Below are 10,979 nucleotides of genomic sequence, written 5' to 3'. Positions count from 1 at the left end.
GAGTTTAGGCTGGATTTTTAACATTTAAAAGTTCAATAATTTGAGAGTAAAAAACAGGCTGGTTTTTAATCCTAAAAGGTTTAGTGTTTGGAGAGCTAAGAAACTGAAAAGTGAGTCTTTTCTTTTACTGCTGAATATCAGAACTAGTACTGTTGTTGTTTCATTGGTGTTGTTGTTTGGTATTTCTTGGGTTTCAATTGATTCTTCATGAGTTTGATATTGGTTATTGGCTACTGTTTTCATTGGGTGTTGATGGAATTCTGTTGGTTCCTTCCTTTTTAATCTGTCACAGGGTTATTTTGTCACTGCGTTGCTGTGTTATTACTGTTGCTGACTGCTCCTTCATCTTCTTGTATTTCCGTTATCCAGGTACACGTTCTAAAGCTCTCAAATTTAAGGGAAAGAAAGTAAAGAGTTGTTGGAATGATTTCTGAATTTTCCCTGTTTCTTGGTGTTTAATTTTATGTATAAGCAGTAGTTCACTTGATATTTCATAGTATGTATTGGAATGACTTTGGAATACATAAAATGGACTGATTGAATCTATTTCTACAAACATGGAATATCAATTGTAATTAATCTTAGTTGGTGATTACTAGTTATGAAATATACTGTATTTAATTCTTTTTTTCAGTAGTTGTGAAATAGTTTCAAATTGTTTTTTGTTGTGAAAGAGGAACCGTCGTCCTTTGCTAGCTATGGTTTAATAGGTCTAATTCTGAAATTGCGAGTTCACTTGAGTAAATAACATCATTTTAAATAGCAACGTAAATAATGTTAGTAACTAATGTTAGTTCTCAAATGTTAGTGATTAATGTTAGCTTGATGACAGTTTTTAAGCATTGATGCATTTTTCAGCAAATCGTAAAAAGAGCTCAAAAAATGGCTTTGTATTCCACATAGTTAATTCCAATAGTCCAATTCATATAATAAAGCTAAAGTTGAACTGAATCGAAATGGTAACTGGTTTGTCAATATTTACAACGGCAGGCGGCGGATCTTAAGTTAGGTAGCGGGTTTAAACTAGAAGGTGTTTCCTTTTGTTTGGACCCGAACTTGAACTTGAAGCCCGAACTTTTAATGCTAATTGATTAGGATTTTTCTTTATTCTTAGAGACAAATAAATAGAAAATCATAGTCGTTTTAGGATATCCTTGAATAAAAATGAGATGAGCCTCGCCGAATAAAAAATACAAAATTATGGGGCCCTCAATAAATATTTGTTTTAAAATACTTAGATTTAGGGACGGGCCGTTTAGCGAATTTCACGGCCTTCCCCAAAAGATAATAACGTGCAAGTCACTTCCGGCGCGCTTTTAATAATTTACTTTCTTAAACTCGGGTGCACATTTATGTGACCCAAATCCAAATTTCAACAGAGTTGAAATGTGTCAATAACCACGGGTGCATTGATGTGACGTGGTTCAAGGTGTATTTTCACGACGTTGCAATTCTCGTTAAAAATAATAATAATAAAAGCGGTAAACAGTTAAAATTTGCACATATGTTCAACATGTATTAAAATCAGATAAATAAACTAAATATGACAGTTGAGCGACCGTGCTAGAACCACGGAACTCGGGAATGCCTAACACCTTCTCCCGGGTTAACAGAATTTCTTACTCGGATTTCTGGTTCACGGACTGTAATACAGAGTCAATCTTTTCCTTGATTCGGGATTCAACCGGTGACTTGGGACACCATAAATCTCCCAAGTGGCGACTCTGAATTAAAAAATAAATTCCGTTTCGATTGTCCTTTAATTGGAAAAACTCCCTCTGCACCCTTGCGGGTGTAGGTGAAAAAGGAGGTGTGATAGCTGTATCTCTTTATCAGTCGTCTTTCTGAATATAGATCGTATTATTAGGAATAGAAGTTCGGGACTCGAATTCTTATAAGTGAGATCTACCACATGATCTAGAGTAAGAAGAAAGAGTGACAGTCCTAAATGCCCTATAGCCTCCTGCTTATAAGTGTGGTGCATGACACACCCATAAACAAGACTCTACTAGACACGACTTATAGACTCCCTAGGACAGAACTGCTCTGATACCACTTTTGTCACGATCCAAACTGATGGACCGCGATGGGCACCCGGTACCTTACTCAACCGAGTACTAACGTAATGTATATTTCTTATTACATCATCATATACACGTGACATACGGGCCTAATAAGCCAACATAATCATTTATAAACTCAAAACATAGGCCGACAAGGTCGTACAATCTTTCACGTACACGACATATGTCTACAAGCCTCTAAGTATACATAAATATCATAAAGGTCGAAACAGAGTCTCGTCATACCAAACAATATACGTCTAACTCATACTAACCAAACAAGCAACCCCGAAGCAAATGGAGCGCACCAACATCTTCCGCTAAGCTGATAGCCTACTTGGAGGGCTCTCGACCTGTCTATCGGGACCTGCAGGCATGAAACGCAATGTTCCCAGGCAAAAGGGACGTCAGTACGAATAATGTATCGAGTATGTAAGGAACATAAATAAATACATAAGAGACATGGAAGACATATAGAGCACATGACTCAACCTGTAAGTCTAAATAACTTTGTAACTCATAAATTACTTTTAGTGCCATGCATATGCGTATGAATGTCATGTCGTGTATAGGTACATGTTTCATAACATCATCAGCCTCTGAGGGTCCCATCATATCATATCGGCCACTATGGGTAAAATCATCATCATATACCAGCTGATCAGGTGGTGGTGCATATATAACGCCATAACCTTTCTCATATCCCATATACATATATATATATACATACATATATACGCGTATATAACGTCGTTTGAATCATATTTACATATATACGTGTATATAATGTCGTTTGAATCATATTTCAGCCATTGTGGGCAATATCATCATCATATACCAGCTGATCAGGTGGTGGTGTGTATATAACGCCGTAACCTTTTCCATATCTCATATACATATATTTACATATATACGTATATATAACGTCATCTGGTCATGGGTCAATGCACATGTATGAAATGCATGAAAAATATGTAATAATCTCAATATTCCTTCCGGATAAATTTTTTCAATTGCGTATTATTCTGAGACCCATGAATAGGAAATAATAATATTTTTCATGGGGAATCAAGAATATAGACACCCCTAATAATTCTATGAATAGAGCAATTTATGAAAACTGTGTATTTGCTCGTTTCTTCAATATAATTTGGACTATGCCAAAAAAAAGGGATAACCTTAACATACCTGGACCGATTTTCTTTTACGGAAACACGTAACGGCGGATCCTGTAGCATTTCTCTGTTCTGATTAATCTTTATGATCTTAGTAGACTCAGCTTCACTGGTTTATAAACTTTTCTGAAATAGCCAAGTCACTGTTGTCTTCTGTGAAAGGTAATTCGTGGTACCATATTTTGTTTAATTTGGACCTCTTATTTTAGTTGTGAAGGAATGACCTTCAATTACTATCTTAATGTCAAAATTGGCAAAATAGAGATTTTTCTCCACGATTTGGATGTTTTTTGATTGTTTGCATACGGTTTGCTTACTGATAACAAAAGCAAAATTTTGATAGTTATTCAAAAGACTTTGTAGATAGCATGCGGTATGCATTTTTCCAATAAAGTGACCGGGTAATTTTTATGTGAGAGACCAAGCAATATTTACGTGTAAACAGGTCATTACTTTGTCTAGTGACTCACTTTGTGTAATTTGCCACCTTGGCTAAGCTTATGCCATGTGGCAATTCCAAAAAGACTCTTATCCACTTAATACCCTAATTATCTTCACCATTAATCAATTAACTAGATAATGTCCCATTATCCAATAATTAAATATTATTTCAACTTACTTAAAATACTACTCTCTTTTAACATACCTTATACACCTTATGGTCATATAGTACCTTGTATGACACTAGACCATAAATACCGGGTATTTTAGCTTGGGCCGTATTTTACCCCAAAATGCCAAACTTTGACGAAAATTCATTTTCTTTGACTTGCTTCCCCTTTCACCTTCACGACTTTACTCATCACTTGTAAAATAGCATAATCTTTATAATCTCCAAATAATCTTTTACTTGGACTAGTGTCAATTACCTTACGATAAATTCAACATACAATACTATATGGTGCAACATCGTCGTAATTTAATACTGCTAAGCGTAACATCACCATAATGTAATACTGCAAGGCATAACATCGTCGTAATATTGCGGGATGTAACAGTGTTAGAGTTTGAAATCACCATGAACTGTTCTACGATAGAAGAGTAGTAGTTAAATCCCAGTCAAACTCTAATTACTAACATATTAAATGTCAGTGTTGTTCTCTTTTACGAGTAATGCACATAAGCAGAAGTTAAACTTAAATTGAGAGCAAAAGAGCAAGGCGATTTTGCAAGCAATTTAGGTGTGATTTGAGTGTGCAATCCTGAAGCTACTTGAACGAGATAGAAGAACCAGTTCCATGTGTCTATCTTTTATTCTAGTTCAACTATAGTAGGTGATTTTACATTGTACCTTTCAGCTTTCATAGAAACAATTGTATTAAGTACCTAGAGTGTTCAAGTTAGAGTTAACTTGAAGTTGTCGCAACAATTGAGGCTGTGTGCCACAACGGGATTAGAGTTAATCCTTAGGTTTACAAAGAGTTTTGTAAATGCTGTTTTGGCTAAGTGATTTTAGTGGAAGTTTGGAAAAATCCTACTGAGTAGTAGGTCGTGGTTTTTTCACCTTTAAGCCAAGTGTTTTTCACGTAAAAATCTTTGTGTTCTTTATTTTCTGTATTTATTATTCCGCAAACAGTAGTAGTTGGAACACCTAGAAGAACTAGGTTTTTCTATAGTTAAGTTAAGCGAAAATTGGCTACCACACAAATCACCCTCCTCCCCTCTTGTGTGGTATTGACGCTTAAAACATCAATTGGTATCAGAGCGGGTTATCCTTGAAGAGGTTAACACCTTAGGAAAAGATCAAGATGAGTGCACCACCTAGAAACTGGGAAGGGAAATCCACTACTAGACCTCCACTCTTTAATGGTCAGTATTATTCTTGGTGGAAGAACAGGATGAGAGATCACATTATAGGAGAAGACTGTGAACTCTGGGACATAGTCACTGATGGTCCCCTAGCGACTACAAAGAAAAATGTTGGACGTGCCAAAGACAAGAGCTGACTGCATTGCTGAAGACTTGAAGAAATGGGAGAATAATTCCAAAGCCAAGAAATGGCTTGTGTGTGGACTGGGTCCAGGCGAGTACAACAAGATTCAAAGTTGTACCACTGCCAAGGAGATATGGGACACCTTACAAGTGGCTCATGAAGGAACTCCTCAAGTAAAGAGATCAACAAGAACACTATTATATTCTCAATATGAGAATTTCACTATGAAGGAAGGAGAAACTATCCAGGAGATGTACACAAGGTTCACAATACTAACAAATGAACTTAAATCTCTTGGGAGAATTACCCTTGAAGAAGACTAGGTTGAGAAAATCTTGACAAGAGTCTTACCGGTGACTTGGGAAAGAAAAATCACTGCTATTCAGGAATCAAAGAACATTGCTACTCTCAAGCTGGATGAACTAAAGGTGTTTAACGGGCCGGGTTGACCCGTAACCGGACTGGCCCAGACCGGTTAAAACCGGAACCGGACCGGCCCGGTACATAGGGGGCCGGGTGGGCTGGGTAGGAGGGGTAGAAGGGGTTGGTTCGTTTAAATTTTGGTAACGGTTAACCGGACCGGTCAAACCCGATCCACGTGAACAGTACCGTGTACAGGTTAAACCGGCCCGGCCCGGCCCGGTACAATTTTTTTTTTTTAAATTTTTTGAATTAAGTGGGGCCCACTAACCGTTGGCAACGGTAAGACCTGGCAGGGATCCGTTGCCCAACGGGTTAATTGCATTAATAGCCTCTTTTTCTTTAAAATTTAACATTTTTTCAATTTACAAAATTAATCTTCTCTAAAACTATAAATACACCCCCTCTTCTTCATTTCTTCACTCAACTCTCATTTCTCAATCTCAATTTCTCTCATTCTCCAATTTTCAAGATTTCAAGACTCAATCTCAAATTCTCAATTCTCAAATCTCAATTCAATTTAAATCATGCCTCGTACTTCTAGAGTGCGCTCATATGTTTGGCAACACTTTGAGGTGGTAGAAGAAAATGAAGAAGGTCAGAAAGTAAAGTGCAAGAACTGTGGTCAAGTCTTAAATTTTCGTTCAAAGTCTGGCACAGGCAGTTTAAGGAGGCATATCAAGTATTGTCTTGAGCGTCCTCCGGAAATTCGTATTTAAGATTTTAAGATAATTTGTGTTATTTTAAAATTATTAGACGTATTTATGCTTAATGTTTTAGTTTGTTAGATTAATTTAAAGTATTGTTAATTTATTATGCATGAAAATTTTGTTTTACTATTTTTTGTTAATTTACTTTTTAAATGCAAACTTTAATTTTGAATTTTAAAATAAATGTAGCACTTGCAATTTATATTAATACTTTTGTATTAATATAACTTGTAATCTTTTAATTAATACAAAGTATTAATATAACTTATAATAGTTATACAAAATACAAAAAAAATAAAAAATACACTAAATCCGGCCCGGCCCGGCCCCTCAACCCGTAACCCGTACGGTTCAATTTTTATCCGGATGAACCCGAACCCGTTAAACCCGTTAATCCCCAACTCGTAACCGGCCCGGACCGTAACCCGTACGGGTCCAAAAAAATAGCAACCCAGCCCGGCCCGGCCCGGCCCACCCGTTTAACACCTTTAGGATGAACTGATTAGAAACCTCACTGCATATGAACTGAGAAGGCAAACCATGAAAATGGATGCACCCAAAAAGGAAAGGAGTTTGGCTCTCAAAATAGCTGAAAGTTGATCACACACATCTCACCTTAGAAGAAAACTTAGGAAAAATGAAGGATGAGTTATACAGGAAAGATGAGTAGATAAGAGTCTTAAAAGAAGACCTAGGGAAGGTAAAGCATGAACTAGACAGAACTTGCAAATGGAATAAGGCTTCTGATGCACTTTTCTGGCTTCAAGAACATCACAGTAGCAACAAGAGAGGACTTGGCTATAGGGCTCAAGCACCTAAGTGGGACCCTAAAAGCAAGTACCTCACTCTTCCTGACGAAATTTGCACACACTGTGGCAAGACTAGTCATTACAAAAATGAATGTAATGCAAAAGAAAAGGCCAGTTAAAAGAACAAAGCCTTTGTTCAAGAGAAAAAAAGGTTGCTTGGGTGGGATAAAAGGAATTTGATTTACCCCTTTGCCTATAGAAAGGGATCCAAACTAGTCCGGGTTCCTAAGACTAACCCCTGATTTCTTTTTGCAGGTCTAAGTGAAAGAAAGTAGCCAAATATGGTACATGGATAGTAGTTGCTCAAAACATATGACTGGAAGCAAGAACCAGTTCATTTCACTTGAGGACTTGAAAGGAGGTAATGTCTCTTTTGGAAATGGGAAGAAATGTGAAATTATTGGGGTTGGAAAGGTAGGTAAGACAGACTCACACTCCATTGAGAATGTCTACTTGATAGATGGCTTGAAATATAGTCTAATCGGTGTATCACAACTTTGTGATAGAGGTAACCTTGTAGCATTTACCTATACCAAATGCTTTGTGATTAATCTTACCACTGACAAGATTGTTTTGCAGGGAAAAAGAGTTAACAATATTTACATTGTAGATTTGTCTACTCTTTCAGAAAACGAACTCACTTGCTTGAGTGTGTTAGTCAATGATCCCCTCCTGTGGCACAACAGACTTGGTCATGCAAGTCTGAATCAACTCAACAAATTAGTCTCCAAGGACTTGGTGATAGGGTTACCTAACATCAATTTCAAGGAAGACAAAGTTTGTGAGGCTTGTGCAAGGGGGAAGCAGGTAAAATCATCTTTCAAAAGCAAGAAAATGGTAAGCACAACCAGGACGTTGGAACTGGTTTATATGGATATTTGTGGTCCAATAAGAACATTGAGCAGAGGTGGTAAGAAATATGTGATGGTACTTGTTGATGATTATTCTAGGTTTACCTGGGTACTATTCTTAACATCCAAGGATGAAGCTTTTGACATGTTTATTGCCTTTGTTAGAAAGACTCAAAAACAACTAGGTAATCAACTTGCATCCATCAGGTCTGATCATGGAACTGAATTTGAAAATGCTAAGTTTACTAAATTTTGTGATGAGCATGGTATAGATCATAACTTCTCTGCCCCTAGGACTCCTCAACAAAATAGAGTAATTGAAAGAAAGAACATGACTCTTGAATATATGGCTAGGACTATGTTTCTTTCTAGTAAACTGCCCCACAGCTTCTGGGCAGAGGCTGTAAACACTGCATGTTATATCATAAATAGATGCATGACTAGACCTATTGTAGAGAAGACTCCCTATGAGTTACTTAATGGGAGAAAGCCAAATATATCTCATCTTAGGGAATTTGGATACAAGTGCTTTGTGTACAGTAATGGTAAAGACTCCCTAGGTAAGTTTGATCCCAGAAGTGATAAGGGAGTATTCTTGGGATATTCTTCACATAGCAAAGCATATAAAGTGCTCAATAAAAGAAATTTATGTGTAGAAGAAAGTATGCATGTAGTGTTTGATGAAACTAACATTCTTTTTGAGATACAGGAACATGAAGATGAATCTATTGGGCTGGTAAAAGATTTGACTGAAGTCTCAGCTCAAGCTAAAGTGGCACCAAAAGAAGGAACAAGTGATGGAACATGTTCTTCTATCCAGGGCAACCTAACAGGGGGAACTAATCAAAGAGGAACTGAAACCAATCCTCTAAAGGAACCTGTTCATAACCCTATTCCTCACAACAGAACATGGGAGAAACATCAAGCAGAAATTAGTTGGTTGTGAAACCTCACAAGTATCAAAGTTCTCATCCTATTGATAACATAAGTACTGATCCAACCTCTGGAGTCAAAACTAGATCATAATTAAAGAATATGTATGCCTTTGATGGTTTCTTATCTCTTATTGAACCTAAAAATGTTATTGAGGCTTTGCAGGATGCAAATTGGGTAAATGCAATGCAAGATAAACTCAATCAGTTTGAGAGAAGTCAAGTTTGACATCTAGTTCCAAGACCCAAGGACAAATCAGTAATTGGAACAAAATGGGTCTTCAGAAACAAACTTGATGAAGATGGAACAGTTACAAGAAACAAGGCAAGATTGGTGGTCCAAGGTTACAGCCAAGAGGAGGGTATAGATTATGATGAGACTTTTGCTTCAGTTGCAAGACTAGAGGCAATAAGACTCCTCATAGCCTTTGCAACACACATTCATTAAATGGATGTCAAAAGTGCCTTCCTGAATGGCTACCTAAAAGAAGAAGTGTTTGTGAAATAACCTCCAGGGTTTGAGAGCAAGGAATGCCCTGAGCATGTGTGCAAATTAGACAAGGCTCTCTATGGACTCAAGCAGGCTCCTAGAGCATGGTATGAACGATTGTCCAAATTCCTGCTTGAAAATGGCTACGAAAGAGGTAAAATTGACAGTACTCTATTCTTGAGGGAAAAAAGTAAGGATCTTCTTGTGGTACAAATATATGTTGATGACATAATTTTTGGGGCCACCACTGACAAACTAAGTAAGGACTTTGCCAAATTAATGAGGAGTGAGTATGATGGGTGAGCTTAACTTTTTCTTAGGCTTACAAATCAAACAAATCCCAAATGGAACCATGATCCATCAGCAGAAATATGCAAAGGAGTTGATCAAAAAGTTTAAAATGGATGAATCAAAGGAAATAGACACCCCCATTGCAACTGCCATTAAATTAAACATAGATGAACATGGTTCATCTGTTGATCAGAAGTTGTATAGGGGTATGATTGGTTCGCTTTGGTATCTTACTGCCAGCAGACTTGACATAGTTTTTAGTGTAGGGCTTTGTGCTCGCTTTCAAGCTAATCCAAAAGAATATCACTTGATTATTGTCAATAGGATACTGAGATAATTGAAAGGCACTACTGATCTGTGTCTTTGTTACCCTAAAGGTAGTAATTTCAATCTAGTAGGATATGTTGATTATGCAGGTTTCCTTGTGGATAGGAAAAACACCTCCAGTATGGCTCATTTTCTTGGTTCATGTCTTGTATCATGGGCCACTAAAAAAGCAAAATTCAGTGGCCTTATCCATTGGTGAGGTTGACTATGTTGTTGCTGCCTCTTGTTGTGCTCAATTGCTATGGATCAAACAGCAGCTGGTAGATTTTGGCATTGAAGTTAATTGCATTCCTATATTATGTGATAACACTAGTGCTATAAGTATGACAAAGAACCTTGTTCATCATAAAAGGACTAAGCACATAGATGTTAGGCACCTCTTCTTAAGAGATAACTATGAGAAAGGATTGATCTTCATAGAATTGTGTGCTACTAATAACCAAATTGCTGACATCTTCACTAAAACACTGAGTAGAGAAAACTTTGAGAGGAACATGTTGGAATTAGGGATGATTAAGATCGCTTAATAGGTTCAGCTCAGAATACACAATGAAAAAAAAATATGAAAAAAAATTGGCTAGGAAATCTGAACTTGTGTAAATATCTAGATTAATTTTTACTCAGCTTCATAATATAATTAGTATACTCCTGTGACATGTGTTAATATGACTCACTGATCTCTTACAAAAAAATTCTCTATTATGGTAAATTGAGGCATGTTCAAGAGAATTCTAAATGAAGAACCTGGTTCATCAGTATGGGTTCATCTGAAAGCCAAGATATGTTTTTTATACTCTGCACAATTAGAAATATAAATATTTAAACCATGAGCATAAGTCCTACAATTGTTTAATTCCTTAGAAAATTCTATATGTTAGCTTTGAACCAGTTCTGGCAGCCTTAGAACTCTAAACCACAAAAATTGCCTAAAATCTCGGGAAGCTTAAACAATCATTCAAACATGCAATTTCAGGTTGA

This window comes from Nicotiana tabacum, chromosome 20 (genome assembly GCF_000715075.1).
Source record: "Nicotiana tabacum cultivar K326 chromosome 20, ASM71507v2, whole genome shotgun sequence".
In the NCBI taxonomy this organism is placed as follows: Eukaryota; Viridiplantae; Streptophyta; class Magnoliopsida; order Solanales; family Solanaceae; genus Nicotiana; species Nicotiana tabacum.
This window is presented reverse-complemented; position numbering follows the sequence as displayed.